Source organism: Gossypium hirsutum, chromosome A03, assembly GCF_007990345.1.
Source record: "Gossypium hirsutum isolate 1008001.06 chromosome A03, Gossypium_hirsutum_v2.1, whole genome shotgun sequence".
Classification (NCBI taxonomy): Eukaryota; Viridiplantae; Streptophyta; class Magnoliopsida; order Malvales; family Malvaceae; genus Gossypium; species Gossypium hirsutum.
Window position 1 is genome coordinate 98,875,849 of NC_053426.1, and position 16,881 is coordinate 98,892,729.

The 16,881-nt window shown below is 38.0% G+C and overlaps 2 non-coding genes across 2 annotated transcripts; one reads left to right on the plus strand and one right to left on the minus strand.

Moving 5' to 3' along the window:
* The first annotated feature begins 9,700 nt into the window (after window positions 1-9,700).
* LOC121225935 (small nucleolar RNA R71) lies at window positions 9,701-9,807 on the plus strand. The gene has a single exon (XR_005923842.1). It is a non-coding gene; the product is annotated as a small nucleolar RNA R71 (small nucleolar RNA).
* A 3,073-nt stretch (window positions 9,808-12,880) lies between these two features.
* LOC121225278 (small nucleolar RNA R71) lies at window positions 12,881-12,987 on the minus strand. Its single transcript, XR_005923161.1, has one exon. It is a non-coding gene; the product is annotated as a small nucleolar RNA R71 (small nucleolar RNA).
* Window positions 12,988-16,881: the final 3,894 nt, after the last annotated feature.

Consider the following 16,881-nt stretch of genomic DNA (forward strand, 5'->3'; position numbering starts at 1 on the left):
AAGAATAATGCCTGGTGAATGAATGCATATGATAATATGGAATATAGAATGAAGTCCATGGAAAAATAGCAATAAAAAAAATCATAACCATGGCTATTATTAGAACTATGAAGATTAACAGTCAAAATAGTCAAATAAAACAAAAAAAATAATAAAATAAGTAAAAGAATTGAAGAGAATAGAGGAGAAAGAGTGAACAAATGCAAAGAGGGCTTTGGCTGTCGAAGGTGGTGCTGGGGTCGGCGCACTGGCATGGCAGGTAGGGCGTGTGAAGTTGCAGCGGCTAGGGTTAGGGATTTTGGGGAAGAGGATGATGAATAGTAAGGGGTTTATATAGATTTTGGGGCACACGGGCGTGCCTGATACGTGATATTTGTGACCGGTTTTAAATATTTATAAATGAATCGTTCTTGAGACTAACTTATTATCATGATTAAGGCAAGTGTACCTATCGAACAGTAGTATAGTTCAGCAAGACCGAATTGTCGAACCCAAAGGAACCACGAGTACTAGTATTTACTTCCTTTTTATTATCTAGCTTGGAAATTAAGAGGTTTGGTTATCTAAACTAATTACTAAACTAAGAATGCACAGAAAGAAAATTTGGGAAAATACTTTTGGGAAAATTCGATTGATTGAGACAATACCTAAGGAAAAATCCACCTAGACTTCACTTTTTATTTGACTCTGAATCAGACGATTTATTCATTTGACTTGATCTGTAGAAATCCCTAAGTTATATTATTATCTCTCTCGAGACTAATAACGTCTAATCCTAGGTTGAATAATTGAAATCTCTTTCTAATTAACACCCTATAATTGCATTAACTCGATTTATGGATTCCCTTTAGGTTTCACCCTAATCCAGCAAAATCTTGTCACCCTATCTCTAGGCGTGCAATCAACTCCGCTTAATTATGAAAATTTTACTCTTAGACAGGGTTTATTCCTCCTCTGAATAAGAGCTTAGCTTGAATCAATATCCTGGAATATTAAAACAAGAATTAAGAACACATAATTAAGAACAAGTCAAATATTTATCATACAATTCAAATAATAATAACAAGATCCGTCTTAGGTTTCATTCCCCTTAGGTATTTAGGGGGTTTAGTTCATACTTCTAAAAGAAAGCATCTCAAAAGCATAAGGATAACAAAAAATAAGAAAACCCAAAACTCCTGAAGGAACTTGAAGGGAGATCTTCAGTCTTGATGATCAATCCGACTTCTGAGATGGATCAATCAGCTTTCCTTGAGTAATTCCCTACTTTCTACTCTGCGTCCCCCTCTTAAATACCTCCTCAGGTGTTTAAATAGGCTTTTGAACGCCTAAGAGCCATAAAAATTGGCCTTTTTCGAATAGGATTATACTTGGGCTCGGCAGGGACACGCCCGTGTGCGATTACTCCAGCCCGTGGTCAAGGCTGTTGAATAGGCACGGGCATGTAGTCTACCCGTGTAAGTCATGCTTTAATCCTGTCAAATGGACACGGTTGTGTGACACACCCGTGTGAGGAAGTCCATGCCATGTTGATTTCCCACGTGGGTCCATTTTATCCGTTTTTGGCCCGTTTCTCGTTCTTTTTACTCTCTTATGCTCACCTAAGTATAAAACATGATATTAAAGGATTAGGAGCATCGAATTCACCAAATCTAAGGAGAAACCATTCATAAATGGGCTAAGCATGGGATAAAAATATGTATAAATTACGGTTTATCAAATACCCCCACACTTAAGCATTTGCTTGCCTTCAAGCAAAATCTTCAACTCAAAATCAAAATAAATTCTTTTCAATTTATAATCCCTATCAATAATATCTCAAAATAATCCATAAGTACTCATACATTGAAACTTCAACTAAAAGTACATCAAAGTTTCAAACATTCCAAGTTGAGCATTTTATCACGAAAACATAGGTGTCTCCCATCATCTAAGTGATTACCTTTGATCAAAATATCGCAGAGTTTAACATCCTCACTAAAGATTCACTCAAATCACTCAAGGTGTTTAAGGACATCAATTAAAGCACTTATTAGTCAATATGGAAAGTTATTACCATAGGCTTGCTTGAAAATCAAATCTCCACCACTATATATTGAGATGATACATCAATCAAAAAGGTTTTTTAGAGGGTTGTAATGTGGCTTTGGTTAGGGGGTGTGGTCACAAGCTGAAAGAAAAGGTTAGAATCGAGATTGAATTGAAAAATTACCTAGCTAGAAAAATAACTAGTCATCACTTGAATACAAGTGAGCTTCTTCTCAAAATATGAAATTAACACTCAAGCTCAAAAATGACGAATTACTACTAACATGTATGTAAGTAAATTTTTTTTAAGAACAAGAAAAATACATAGAAGAACAAAACATAGCTAAGCAATTTCTTCAAATCAAATCTTGACAAAAATAGGGACTAAATTAGGGGATTTCAACAATAATGGGTTATGGGTTAATATTGAGGGTAAATCAATAAATGGCTTGTTAGGCTCAAAAGGGGTTCACTAAGGGTTAATTATGGAGGTAGGCTTTTGTGGAGTGAGTGGGTTAAACCTAAGTGCCTTTATCATCTTGACATATCAAATCAACTGGTGTGGTCTTGACCTGCATAATCAAGCAAGTTCTAGAATAACAAATCAAAATTGACGCACTCATAATGAAAGTGAGCATGAAAGGAATAAAATATGCTCTAAAGGCTCAAGATCTCAAAAAAATTATGGCTTTTTGATGTTTAAACTTGTGAATTTCAACTCAAGATAATACCTAAACTTAGGGAAACAACCTAAAAGTTTTTAATTCTTCAAAAATCAACTTATCATACTTGATTCCCTAATATTTTAAAGTTTAAACAATCAATGCATAATTGCCTATGTTTTAATTCAAGACATATCAATAAAAATCATAAATTAATTAAAATTCATTCTAATAGTGATATGAGTAATTCACATGAGAATGAGACAAAATTCAGGGAATTCTAATGATGATATAAAAGACCCCCCCACACTTAAGATGTACATTGCCCTCAATGTACAAAGATAGATATATTGAAAAAGATAGATATATAATCATAAGATAGGGAGAGAAGTGAAACTTCCTGAATGATGAATGGACTCATTGAATTGGAGTTATGGAGGATAATCGGCGAAGGCAAGGATGAGAGTGGAGGAAGATACTCTGATGGTGGTAGAGGTTCATTAGTCCATAAGTCCTGTGCTAAAAGAATATTATATCTAGTGGTAGCTATAGTCGTGGTCAAGTAGGACATGGCAGTCATGGAGAACCTTTCTCAGTGGAGTTTGTAGTTCCTATGCAATGATGAGCTTTGGAGCTCTTTATAACTATGATAGAATCAGGAACTTTTTAGGGAATATAATGAAGCATAATTACTCGTAATGAAATAGCCAAAACCATAAATTGTAAAAACTCAAGATAAAATAGTATTAAAAGGAAATAATAGGTGTTTATAGAGAAATTAGGGCACAAGGCCATGGGCCACGCCCATGTGCCTTCATTTCAGCCCGTACATTTTGTGGTTTTCGAAATTGGGTGCATTGGTGTACACGGCCATGTTGCACGATCGTGTCAATCTTCTTTCGCTTCTCCCACTCCCGTGTATGTAGGCGCACGCTCGTTTTATTTTGACAGACTCGACCACGGTCGGTGGGCACAGTCGTGTCGCTCGCCCGTGTTACTTTGGCAGGATTGCCCATGGCCACGTCACACGGCCGTGGCAACTTTATCGGATCCTGTGTTGGGGAAACATTTTTTCTCTATTTTCACACGGCCGGATCACACGACCGTGTTGTATCCTGTGGTATGTGCACGGCCTATGGCACACCCGTGTTCCTGGCCGTGTGATTCTGGAAATCATTTGTTCAGTGACTCAGTTAGTGAATTAAATGTTAAAGACTAAAATTTAAAGAAGTTAACACCATTAGTGCTTGGGGTGCCTCCCGAGAAGCGCTTGTTTATAGTCTAAGCTCGACTCTACCTTGTGGGTATATTTAGGTAACTTCGTGGAGCCATAGCTCCTCTTTATTGTCTTTGAAATTCTCACTGTTATACATTTTGAGACGATGTCCATTTACCTTAAAAGTGCCTTGTGATGGATGACTTACCTCTACTGTGCCATATGGAAACACAATTTTAACTACGAAAGGACCAGACCATCATGATTTAAGCTTTCCAGGAAACAATTTGAGCATCGAGTTATATAACAGGACAAGATCTCTAACTTCAAATTGCCTTTGTTGCTTCAAACGGGAGTTGTGGTGGCGCTTCGTCACTTCCTTATATAGGCGCGAATTTTCATATGCATTGGCTTGCGACTCATCTAACTCGTTCAACTGCATCAACCTATTTTCACCTGCTAGTTTGGGGTCAAGGTTTAGAAATTTTATAGCCCAGAATGCCTTGTGTTCTAACTCAAACGGTAGGTGACAACTTTTCCCATAAACAAGTCTGTAAGGTGATGTTCCTATGGAGTCTTAAAAGCAGTTCTATAAGCCCATAAAGCACCATCTACTTGCATGCCCAATCCTTCCTGTTTAATTCAAATGTCTTTTCTAAAATACGTTTAAGCTCTCGGTTTGCTATTTCGACTTGGCCACTAGTTTGAGGGTGATAAGGGGTAGCTATTCTGTGATGAACTCTGTATTTCTTAAGGATCTTGTCAAATTGGGTGTTACAAAAATGAGTACCCCTATCACTGATAATTGCCCTAGGTGTACCAAATCGGGAGAAAAGTTTCTTAAGGAATCGTACTACTACTCTAGCATCATTAGTAGGTAAAGCTTGGACTTCAACCCATTTGGACATATAATCAAAAACTACTAAGATGTATTTATTCCCGAATGAACTAGGGAATGGACCCATGAAGTCGATACCCCAAACGCCAAATATTTCACATGAGAGCATATATGTCTGAGGCATTTCATCACGTTTGGATATATTACTTGTTCTTTGACATTTGTCACAAGAAGTAACATACTTGTTGGCGTCTTTGAATAGAATGGGCAATGTTTCAAGATTTTCAATGCTTTTGTCCTTATAATGCATCTCCTTATGATTTGATCTGATCTGCACATTTACGAAAAAGAAAAAGGTCTTCCCAGAAGTATTTTTTTACATCAGTGAAGAATCGCTTCTTTTGTTGATGTGTCAACCATTTTGGGATAATGTTTGCGGCTAAAAAAATTTGCAATATCTGCAAACCAAGGTACCTCAGAATCAGATATAGTAAAAAATTATTCTTTAGGGAATGAATCATTTATTTCAATGGCCTCTGGTTCTTTGGTACTTGAGTTTTCAAGCCTGGAGAGATGGTCAGCCACAAGATTTTCAGCTCCTTTCTTATCCTTAATCTCCAAGTCAAATTCCTGCAATAATAAGATCCATCGAATGAGTCGAGGTTTTGCATCAGTTTTAGTCAAAAGGTGGCAAAGAGCGGAATGGTCAGTATAAACGACAATTTTAGACAATATTAAATATGGCCTAAATTTATCGAATGCAAAAACCACAGCTAGCAACTCTTTCTCTGTGGTGGTGTAGTTTTCTTGTGCGGCTGTCAAAGTTCTGCTAGCATAATAGATAGGTTGAAAATATTTATCTCTTCCCTGTCACAAAACTACACCTACTGCAAAATCACTCGCATCGCACATTAGTTCAAAAGGTGAATTCCAATCAGGTGCAATTATAATTGGAGCTTTAGTCAGTTTATCCTTTAAAGTATTAAATGCTTCTAAACACTTCTGATCGAAATTAAAAGGTACATCTTTTTCTAGCCATTTAGTCAAAGGTTTAGCTATTTTAGAGAAGTCTTTAATAAATCTTCTATAAAACCCAGCCTGTCCTAAGAAGCTTCTAATAGCCTTAACCGAATTAGAGGGAGGTAGTTTTTTAATGGTTTCAATTTTAGATTTATCAACCTCAATCCCTCTATTAGAAATTTTATGTCCTAACACAATACTTTCTTGAACCATAAAGTGTCATTTTTCCCAGTTAAGCACAAGGTTTGTTTCCTCACATCTTATTAACACTCGTATTAAATTTTTGAGGCAAAGATGGAAAGAGTTACTGAAAACCAAAAAATCATCCATAAATACCTCTATGACGTCTTCTACAAGTTCGTCAAAAATGACCATCAGGAAGTGCTGAAAAGTAGCAAGAGCATTACATAATCCAAAAGACATTCTATGATAAGCAAACGTACCGTATGGACATGTAAATGTCATCTTTTCTTGATCTTCAAGAATTATTAGGATTTGGAAATAGGCAGAGAGTCCGTCTAAAAAGAAGTAGTAGTGCATGTGTCCTGACAATCTTTCCAACATTTGGTCAATGGATAGAAGGGGAAAGTGGTCTTTTCTCATGGCATCATTTAGCTTCCTATAATCAATGCACACTCTCCAACCTGTGACTGTCCTTGTTGGGATTAATTCATTCTTCTCATTGGCCACAACAGTCATGCCTCCTTTCTTAGGAACAACCTGCACTGGACTCACCCAAGAACTGCCAGAAATAGGATAGATAATTCCAGCATCTAGGAGTTTAATTACCTCAGCTTTAACAACTTCCTTCATGTTGGGGTTCAATCATCTTTGGGCTTGCACGCATGGTTTATATTCATCTTCCATTAAAATTTTATGGGTGCAAAAAGAAGGGCTGATCCCTTTAATGTTAGAAATTTTCCAAGCTATAGCCCTTTTATGCTCTCTTAATACTTAGAGTAATTCCTCTTTCTCCTTGGGTAGCAAGTTGGATGCAATAATTACCGGTAATGTAGAATTATTTCCAAGGAATGCATATTCCAAGTGATTTGGAAATTGTTTAAGTTCCAGTTTGGAAGGTTCGTCAATAACTTATTATCACGATTAAGGCAAGTGTACCTATCGAACAGTAGTATAGTTCAGCAAGATCGGATTGTCGAACCCAAAGGAACCACGAGTACTAGTATTTACTTCATTTTTATTATCTAGCCTAAAAATTAAGAGGTTTGGTTATCTAAACTAATTACTAAACTAGGAATGCACAGAAAGAAAATTTGGGAAAATACTTTTGGGAAAATTCGATTGATTAAGACAATACCTAAGGAAAAATCCACCTAGACTTCACTTGTTATTTGACTCTGAATCAGGCGATTTATTCATTTGACTTGATCCGTTGAAATCCCTAAGTTATATTATTATCTCTCTCGAGAATAATAACGTTTAACCCTAGGTTGAATAATTGAAATCTCTTTCTAATTAACACCCTAGAATTGCACTAATTCGATCTACGGATTCCCTTTAGGTTTCACCCTAATCCGATAAAATCTTGTTACCCTAATCAACTCCGCTTAATTATGACAATTTTACTCTTAGACAAGGTCTATTCCTCCTATGAATAAGAGCTTAGCTTGAATCAATATCCTGGAATATTAAAATAAGAATTAAGAACACATAATTAAAAACAAGTCAAATATTTATCATACAATTTAGATAATAATAACAAGATCCATCTTAGGTTTCATTCCCCTTAGGTATTCAGGGAGTTTAATTCATACTTATGAAAGAAAACATCTCAAAAGCATAAAGATAACAAAACATAAGAAAACCCAAAACTCCTGAAGGAACTCGAAGGGAGATCTTCAGTCTTGATGATGAATCCGGCTTCTGAGATGGATCAATCGGCTTTCCTTGAGTAATTGCCTGCTTCGTACTCTACGTCCCCCTCTTAAGTGCCTTATCAGATGTTTAAATAGGCTTTTGAATGCCTAAGAGCCCTAAAAATTGGCCTTTTCTGAATAGGATTATACTTGGGCTCAGTAGGGACACGCCCGTGTGCGATTACTCCAGCCCGTGGTCAAGGCTGTTGAATAGGCATGGGCGTGTAGTCTACCCGTATAAGTCGTGCTTCAATCCTTCCAAATGGATACGGCTATGTGACACGCCCGTGTGAGGAAGTCCAAGTAGTGTTGATTTCCCACGTGGGTCCATTTTCTCTGTTTTTGGCCCGTTTCTCGGTCTTTTTTACTCTCTTATGCTCACCTAAGTATAAAACATGAAATTAAATGATTAGGAGCACTGGATTCACCAAATCTAAGGAGAAACCATTCATAAATGGGCTAAGCATGAGATAAAAATATGTATAAATTACTGTTTATCAGTGCCCTAATTTTTGCCAGTGTGTTTCGCGATTTTCAAATATGGGCTTGTCTGACATTCGGTCCACACCCGTATTCCTTAGGCGTGTGGGTGCACACGGCCGTGTTGCATGGCTGTGTCCTCCTTCTTTAGCTTCTCTCTAGCTGTTGCTAAAAAGGGCCTTCCTAAAATTAAAGGAAGATTACTATCCTCCTCTATGTCTAAAACAATGAAATCAACTGGGAATATAAATTTATGGATTTTAACGAGTACATCTTCAATAATACCCCTAGGAAATCTGATAGTTTTATCGGCTAATTAAATACTCATCCTAGTTTGTTTGGGTTTCTCAAGACCTAGTTGCTTAAACATTTTGTAAGGCATGACATTAATACTAGCCCCTAAATCAGCCAACACATTATTAACATCTAAGCTACCAATTAAACAAGGAATTGTAAAACTCCCTGGATCTTTCAATTTGTTGGGTAGCTTATTTTGAAGAATGGCTTAGCAAACTACGTTTAGCTCCACATGCGACACTTCACCTATCTTCTGTTTATTTGCTAAAAGCTCCTTTAAAAATTTGACTGCGTTTGGCATCTGCGAAAGAGCTTTAATAAACGATAAGTTTATATGTAATTTCTTTAAAAGTTTAAGGAATTTACCAAATTGTTCATCTGATTGGTCTTTCCTTGTCGCATTAGGGTATGGCACACGAGGTTTGTATTTTGTACTTACCTGTTTTTGGTTATTGTGGTCCACATCACCTTTACCTTTACTTACCATAGTTTCTTGTCTCGGTTCTAGTTCAGATGCAACTAACCGTTCCTCATTTTGAATGGTAATTGCATTGAGTTACTCCATTGGGTTAGATTCAGTGTTACAAGGCAGACTACCTTGTGGTCGTTCAGATATAAATTTAGCAAGCTGGCCTATCTGAGTCTCAAGCCCTTGGATCGATGCTTGTTGATTCTTAATTTCTATCTCGGTATTTTAAAAATGAGTTTCTGACACCAAGATGAATTTTGTTAGCATCTCCTCAAGGTTCGGCTTTTTCCCCTGTTGGTAAGGTGGTTGTTGAAAGCCTCGAGGTGGTGGTGGTCTTGATTTCCTTGGCCACCCCATGAGAAATTTGGGTGGTTCCTCCAACCTGTATCGTAAGTATTACTATAAGGATTATTTTGAGGTCGTGGAATATTACCCATATAATTTAACTGCTCGTTCTCCATGTTGTGGCCATAGAGTGGGCATTTTAAATTGCTCGATCCACCTCCACTTGCTTCGCACTGCATTACTGGGTGAACCTGTGAAGAACCAAGTAAACCGTCAATTTTTTTATTCAAAAGTTCTACCTAATTGGAGCGCATGGTGACTGAATCAACGTTAAAAACATCGGCTGCTTTTGTTGGCTTTGTCCTCATGACTTGCCACTGATAATTATTCAGTGACATTTCTTCTATAAATTCATAAGCATCCTCAGGTGTCTTATTATTGAAAGTCCCACCAGCAGCTGCGTCAATCATCTATCTAGTCAAAGGATTTAGGTCGTTGTGGAACGTTTGAACCTGTAGCCAGAGTGGTAACCCATGGTGAGGGCACCTTCTCAAAAGGTCCTTGTATCTCTCCCATGCATCATAGAGTTTTTCTAAATCCATCTGCACAAAAGAAGAGATACCATTACGTAATTTGGCTGTTTTAGACGGCAGAAAATATTTTAATAAAAACTTTTCGGTCATTTGTTCCGAAGTAGTGATTGACCCGCGTGGTAATGAGTTCAACCACTGTTTAGCTTTGTTCCTCAATGAAAAAGGGAATAACCGAAGGCGAATGGCAACATCAGAAATGCCATTAATTTTTAATGTATCACATAGTTCCAAAAAGTTTGCAAAGTGAGCGTTGGGATCCTCGTCCTGCAAACCATTAAACTGAACAAATTACTGTATCATTTGAATTGTGTTAGGTTTCAGTTCAAAAGTATTTGCAGCAACAACAGGCCTAACTATGCTCGATTCAGTTCCTTCGAGTAATTCCTTGCTTCCTACCCTCCTTCCTCATTCTAAGTGCCTCCTCAGGTGTTTAAATAGGCTTTAGAATGCCTAAGAGCCCTTAAGAATGGCCCTTTTCGAATAGAACTATACTAGGGTTCGACAAGGACACGCCCGTGTGCCACGCCCGTGTGCGATTGCTTCAAGCCGTGGTCAAGGCTATTAGATAGGCACAGGCGTGTGGTTTACCCGTGTAAGTCATGATTTGATTCTGCCAAATTGACATAGCCGTGTAGTCGACCCGTGTGAAGAGGTCCAAGCCGTGTTAGAGCCTGTTAAACCTACACAGGCGTGTGATCTACCCGTGTAAGGAACTCTAGGTCGTGTTGATTTCCCACGTTGGCCCATTTTCTCCGTTTTTGGCCTGTTTCTCGATCCTTTTACTCTCCTATATTCACTTAAGTATAAAACATGAAATTAAAGGATTAGGACCATCGAATTCACCAAATCTAAGGACAAATCACCCATAAAAATGTGCTAAGCATGGGATAAAAATATGTATAAATTACGATTTATCACTAGCGTACGAGTTTCTGTGCACTAATGAATGAGTTTTTCTTACTCTTGTGACTGTCACTTTCTTTTTCAGTACATCCCATTCAAAAATGCTTTTGCTTTTCAAGTGCTTTTTCTACTCGTACTGATTTTTTTTGAATTTTTTTCTTTTATGCTTAGCACATTTTATGGACGATTTTTCCTTAAAATTGGTGAATTCGATGCTCTTAATGCCTTAATTTCATGTTTTATACTTAGGTAAGCATAGAAAAGTGAAAAGAACGAGAAATAGGCCAAAAACGGAGAAAATGGGCCAACGTACGAATCAACACAGCCTGGACTTCCTCAGACGGGCAGACCACATGGCCATGTCGTTTTGGCAAGGTCAAAACACGATTTATATGGGTAGATCACACGCCTGTGCCCATTTAACAGCCTTGACCATGACCTTAAGCAATCGCACACGGGCGTGTCCCTGCTGAGCCAAAGTTTAGTCCAATTCGGAAAAGGCCAATTTTGAGGGCTCTTAGGCATTCCAAAGCCTATTTAAACACCTGATGAGGCACTTAGACGGGGGACGCACAGGGGGAAGCAAGGAATTGCTCAAGGAAAGCCGATCGATCCATCTCAGAAGCCGGATTCACCATTAAGACTGAAGATCTCCCTTCAAACTCCCTCAGGAGTTTTTGGGTTTTCTTATGTTTTGTTATTTTTATTCTTTTGAAATGTTTTCTTTCATTAGTATGAACTAAAACCCCTAAATACTTAAGGGGAATGAAACCTGAGACAGATCTTGTTATTATTATCTGAATTGTATGATAAATATTTGACTTGTTCTAAATTATGTGTTCTTAATTCTTGTTTTGATATTCTAGGATATTGATTCAAGTTAAGCTCTTATTCAGAGGGGGAATAGACCTTGTCTAAGAGTAAATTTGTCACAATTAAGTGGAGTTGGTTGTGCGCCTAGAGATAGGGTGACAAGATTTTTTCGGATTAGGGTGAAACCTAATAAGAGGATCCATAGATCGAGTTAATGCAACCCTAGGGCGTTAATTAGAAAGAGATTTCAATTATTCAAACTAGGGTTAGAAGTTGTTAGTCTCGAGAGAGATAATAATATAACTTAGGGATCTCTATGGAACAAGTTGAATGAATAAATCGTCCGATTCAGAGTCAAATAACAAGTGATGTCTAGGTGGATTTTAGGTATTATCTTAATTAATCGTGTTTTCCAAAAAGTATTTTTCCCAAATTTCTTTTCTGTGATTTCTTAGTTTAAATTTAAACAAAACCCTTTTATTTTTTAGGCTAGATAATAAAAAGAAAGTTGATACTAGTACTTTTAGTTCCTTTGGATTCGATAATCCGGTCTTGCTAAAGCTATACTACTGTTCAATAGTTACACTTGCCTTCATCATGATAATAGTTAGTTTCAAGAACGATTCATTATAAATATTTAAAACCTGTCACGAATATCACGTATCAAGTTTCTGGCGTCGTTGTCGGGGAACTAAGATATTAGGAACACTCGATTTTTATTACTTTAGCCATTTACTTTTACTGCAATTTAAATTTTATTCTAATTTTTATTACTAATTCTTCTTTTTCCTTTTTTTCTGGCAGGTTCTTATAGTTTATGACTAGAAAAAACCCGTCAGGACCATTACTTTTTGACATTGAGATCGATCGCACATTTCATAGCAGCCAAAGAGAAATAAGGCGAAGCTTAAGATACACAGAAAACGAGCAAGAGGACGATATTCAAACCAAAACCAAGGAGATGGCTAAAAATCAGGAAAACCTGATACCTCTTGCGATTGCTGTTAATCCAGTAAATCAGAATCCTGCTCCGTGCACTATGTATGATTATACTAAACCTTCTTTAACAGGAACTGAATCGAGCATAGCTAGACCTACTATAGCTGCAAATACTTTTGAATTGAAACCTAACACAATTCAAATGATACAGCAATTTGTTCAGTTTGATGGTTTACAGGACGAAGATCCCAACGCGCACTTAGCAAACTTTTTAGAACTATGTGATACATTTAAAATTAATGGCGTTTTTGATAATGCAATTCACCTTTGGTTATTTCCTTTTTCTTTGAGAAACAAAGCTAAAAAGTGGTTGAATTCGTTACCACAGGGGTCAATCACTACTTGGGAACAAATGACTGAAAAATTCTTACTAAAATATTTTCTGCCGGCTAAAACGGCTAAATTACGTAATGATATCTCTTCTTTTGTGCAGATGGATTTAGAAACACTCTACGATGCAATGGAGAGATATAAGGACCTTTTACGAAGATGCCCTCACCATGGGTTACCACTCTGACTACAGGTTCAAACTTTTCATAATGGCCTGAATCCTTCGACTCGACAAATGGTTGACGTAGCTGCTGGCGAAACCATCAATAATAAAACACCTAAAGATACATATGAATTTTTAGAGGAGATGTCACTGAATAACTATCAGTGGCAAGTCATGAGGACAAAGCCAACGAAAACAGACGGTGTTTATAACGTCGATTCGGTCACCATGCTCTCTAATCAGGTAGAACTCTTGAATAAGAAAATTGATGGTTTTCTTAGTTCTTCACAGGTTCACCCAGTAATGCAGTGTGAAGCAAATTGAGGTGGATCGAACAATTCAGAATACCCACCCTATGGCCCTAACATAGAGAACGAGCAGTTAAATTACATGGGTAATAATCCTTGATCTCAAAACAATTCTTATAGCAATACTTACAATGCAGGTTGGAGGAATCACACAAGTTTTTCATGAGGAGGCCAAGGAAATCAAAAACCACCACCCCCTCCAAGCTTTAAGCAACCACCATACCAGCATGAGAAAAAGCCAAACCTTGAGGAGATACTAACCAAATTCATCTCGGTGTTAGAGACTCATTTTCAGAATACCGATATGGCACTAAAAAATCAACAAGCATCAATCCAGGGGTTCGAAACTCAGATTGGACAGCTCGCTAAGTTGATTTCTGAACGATCATAAGGTAGCCTGCCAAGCAACACTGAATCTAACCCAAGGGAGCAACTAAACGCAATTGCCATTCAAGATGAGGAAGGGTTAGTGGCAAAACCAAGGCTAGAACCGGTGGTAAGCAAAGGTAAGAATAAGGTAGGCCAAAATGAACAAAAATTGGTAAGTACAGAATATAAACCTCGTGTACCATACCCAATGCGACAAGGAAAGACCGCTCAGATGAACAATTTGGTAAATTCCTTAAACTTTTAAAGAAACTACATATTAACCTACCGTTTATTGAAGAACTTTCGCAGATGTCGAACGCAGTTCAATTTTTAAAGGAGCTTCTAGAAAATAAACGAAAGTTAGATGAAAGGTCGCATGTGGAGCTAAACGCGGTTTGCTCAGCCATTCTTCAGAATAAGCTACCCAACAAACTAAAAGATCCAAGGAGTTATACGATTCCTTGTTTAATTGGTAGTTTAGATGTTAATAATGCGTTGGCTGATCTAGGGGCTTGTATCAATGTTATGCCTTACAAATTGTTTAAGCAACTAGGTCTAGGGAAACCCAAACAAATTAGGATGAGCATTCAATTAGCAGATAAAACTGTTAGATTTCCTAGGGGTATCATTGAAGACGTACTCGTTAAAATTGACAAATTTATATTCCCAGTTGATTTTTTTGTTTTAGACATAGAAGAGGACAGCAATGTTCCTTTAATTTTGGGAAGGCCCTTTTTAGCAACTGCTAGAACAATTATTGACGTTGACACAGGTGAACTCACACTTCGTGTAGGAGACGAAACAATCACCCTTCAAGCTCGCAACCCGAACAACACATCGAAAATTGAAGGTGATTGTACAAATTGTTATACTAAGACTAATCATACGGTGCAACCTATTTTGCAGGAAATAAGTTTGAAGGACACACATGAGCCATGTTCAATCCACAACAAAGGATCTACACATGAAGAACGAATGTTACAAATTGAGGAGTTAGATGAATGGCTGACATTTAAACCAAGAAAACACGATAAACCAAAACTACGCCAGAACGAGCTCAATGCCTCACCAAATCAACTTAAGGTTGGAGATAAAGTTTCATTAGATGTCGCAGATCCTCACATTGACACTGCCAAACTGAATGAAGAAATTCCTCTTACGGTACTTAGCATTTTCCCATTTGCTATAGTCGAGGTAAGTTATCCCAAATTCGGCACCTTTAAGGTAAACAATACCTACCTAAAACCTTATTTTGATGGGATTCATAGCAGGAATAAGGACTATAAACTCCTCAAACCACCATGACCATTCACCAAAGAGGTAAGTCTACCTTAGACTATAAATAAGCACTTCTCGGGAGGCAACCTGAGAACTAACAATATTAATTTCTTTAAATTTTAGTTTTAACATCTAACATACTAACTGACTCATGGACCGCAGGAGCACACACGGCCAGCCACACGGGCATGCCTTAGGTCGTGTGAAAACAGGGTGAAATTTTCCCCAACACGGGATGCGAAAAGTCACCACGGTCGTGCGTTAAGACCGTGGGTGAATCTGCCAAAACAAACTGGCGTGCAACATGTCTGTGTCGTAGAACTGTGGTTAAACCTGAGAAAATAGCACGGGCATTTGCCACGCCCGTGTCTAGAACTTGTGGTCAAACCTGTCAGATTAACACGGGCATGGTCCTACATACACGAGCGTGGGAGAAGCGAACGAAGACAGACATGGCTGTGCGACACGGCCATGTACACCTACACGCCCAAGGAACACAGACGTGGGCCAAATGTCAGACGCACCCAAATTCAAAATTCGCGAATCACACGGGCAAAAATTGGGGAACACGGACGTGTCCCCTGGCCATGTGTCCCAAAATCTATAAATACCCTTCACTATTCATCATCTTCTTCACCCAAAATCCCTAACCCTAGCCGCTGCAAGACCACGCGGCCTCCCTGCCAAGCCCGTGCGCCACCTCCAACTCCATTTTCGACACTCATTCTCATCTTTTTAGCATTTTTTTTACTATTTTCTCTCTATTTTCTTCATCTTTTTTTACTAATTTTATGATTCTTATGGTTTTATTTGGCAGATATTTGATTTATATTCATAGTTCTTACTATAGTCATGCTTATACGTTTATTATTCACCATTTTAGTCAATGCTTTCTGATACATTCATTCTTTTCGTGTTTTCCCATAAGAGTCTAGTTCAGTCATTTTATGTTGAAAATAATAATGCTTTTATTATGTCAATTGCTATATAAACTTCTATCATTTAGATTAAACTGCTAAGTATTGTTGGTTGGACTGGTTAGTTTAACTATATTCATGATTACTTCTTGAGTTAGTTAGTTATGTTATATTCTTTGTTCTTCTTCTAGGTATACCATATCAAGCTCACGTGGCAAGAAAACTACCGTTCCTACTTCAAAAAAGTGGAAAGTGGCGTCTTCCTCGGGCCCTACCGCAGAAATTCGCCACCCATACCTCTAATTTCCACCAAGCAATTAGGAAGAACTATTCCAAATCCTACGGGCCCGACCTTTAGGTGTGGGCTGCTGCATTGACTGGACAGAGCTTGAACAAGTCCAGTTTGCTGATGATGTACGAGCACTCCTGACAACCGATCTATGGGACCTCTTCTTTGCGATCATCGAGCCGACGTACCTTGAGCTCACACTTGAAATTTGCACGACATTCTATGTTCAAGACGTCATGACCAACTTTGATGATCCTGGAATAGTCTAGTTCCGTCTCGGCGGTTTAGTCCGCCAGTTGAGTGTGCCCGAGTTTGGTATAGCTTTGGGCCTGTACACTACTCGCCCTCGAAGTGCTGGTATGCTTTGGTCCTCGATTCTGCCACCTACGACCCGAGTGTAAAGTCCCCTAACCCTATACCGTTACTAGAACAGGGTTACGAGACATTACCAGTCAGTACAGTCCAATTCTGGTCATTAATTAAAATAAATATTCACACACATCCTAGTTTTAAGATGTCGTCCCTTTAATGGGCCCTCACGGTCCAATATAAACAGTAAATTCAATTCGGGACTAATTTAGAATCACTACGAATTCTTAGTAAATTTCACAATTCATACTACATACCGTTGCCAACCATAATTTACTCATTTCATCAATACTTCTATAACCTAAATGACTCTCATAAAACGTCCTAGGTACATGCCATTATCAATACTCAACATACTTTACCTTAATGAATTCGGGA